The sequence below is a fragment of the Hipposideros armiger genome, unplaced genomic scaffold (genome assembly GCF_001890085.2).
Source record: "Hipposideros armiger isolate ML-2016 unplaced genomic scaffold, ASM189008v1 scaffold_13, whole genome shotgun sequence".
NCBI lineage: Eukaryota > Metazoa > Chordata > Mammalia > Chiroptera > Hipposideridae > Hipposideros > Hipposideros armiger.
Genome location: NW_017731363.1, coordinates 6697429 through 6699131, shown reverse-complemented (window position 1 = coordinate 6699131; position 1703 = coordinate 6697429).

Below are 1703 nucleotides of genomic sequence, written 5' to 3'. Positions count from 1 at the left end.
TCTGCCTCACCCGGGATGAGTGCAGTGATGGTGCCAACTTGGGCCAGTGAGGCAACGTCCTCCATAACTAGACTGAAGAACAAAACGACAGCAACTTGTCTGTCCCCCTTCCCCCAATTCCCCAGCACTGTTCCCATCCCCCCAATTCACCAATAAAAATCTAAAAAAATTAAAAAAAATAAAACTAAACATTAAACTTATATAGTAAAACTGGGGATGACATTCAAAATATTTAACAACCAGTATAGCATGGTACTAACCAGGGGACCACGGCCAGTTTCAGTGGGGACTGCTATGCTAGGCTGTTATGACTGTTAAATTAACACTTGTTAAGTGAAAATCAGGATGCCAGATGGTGAACTGTGGTTCAACAAAAGACCTCAAGAGAAATTGAAATAGAGTAATTCATTACTCAGGGGTCCTGGAGGAAGTTCATGGCACACCTTGAGGGGCCATACAGGGAGGTCAAGGCATGATGCAGAGAGAGAGAGAGGCAGGACTGGGGCACATGCCTTTATTAGGGTCTGTGGGTGGAGTGTTTTGGGGTTCCTGGGCTAAGACCATACCGGCCAACTCAAACCCCAAAATTGTGGAGTTTGGGTAAGCTCCATGGGGGTCTTCTCTAAGGGCTGTTGGGGAAGTCATATCAGGAACTTAACATTTGCTTGTGTCTCTGCAGGCTGTTACTTAGAGCATGTGCTTGCATGAAGGGTGAGTATCAGTGTAAGGCCCCCTGCAGGCTGCTTGGCCAAACAAAATGGAAGCCGAGGCAGCAATACCACGGAGTAGCTTAGGTAAATGCTCAACACAGGCACTACCTCTTAGGTGCTAGACCTGGAGGGTCCCAGGAGAGGGGCTGGGATGGGTGAGGCTGCAGGGGAGCCGGAGCAGCAGGTATCCATACCTACGTTAGGAGGTATTTCACCCCTTAACGACAGCTGCAGCCACACTGGTGGGAACCAACTGATTATAGTCCTGAGACAAATTTCCTTTTTATCTTTTTATTTATTTTTGTTTTTTCTCTTTGGATTTTCTGTTTGTTTTTGTGAGACAAATCTCAAATGGACTTTTGATGGTTTTGAAAACCTTTCAGTGGCTGCTGTCAGCTTTTTAAAAAATCTCAAAATGATTCATATGGAGGTCCTGCCTGGCTGAGCACATGCAATCCTCACGGCTCATTTTGGGCTGCTCAGTTTACACCCTACATACTAGTCATTCTAAATGTCTTAAAGTCCCCCAAACACACCAAATTTAACCCAGCCTTTGTGCCCTTAGAAAAGATTTCTCCTTTGGCCTGGAAACCCATTTTTTCGGGAAACTCCGATTCATCTTTTAAGACAGCTCAAATTTTGCCTCCTTGGGAAGCTCCTAGACCCATCTTATCAAGGACATGGGGGCAACCTACCATATCACTTAGGTTGTATTCCGATAATCTATAGAGGTTTGCCCCATTCAATTAGAGGTACGCTGAGGGCAGGCATTTACCATATCACATCAATTTTAAGAGGGACTTTCTGTCAATCTCTAACCTCTCTCGAAGTAAAGTGTACCTCACAGCTGGTAGTAAGGCATAATTTGACAACACGTTTCTTTCCTAATGGTATATAATATCGTGGTACATCTTACAATCAGTGGTATCTTAGATTCAGTGATGTAAGCTTTTCTTCTTCCCCATATCCACATCTCCTTGTGCAGTACTGAAC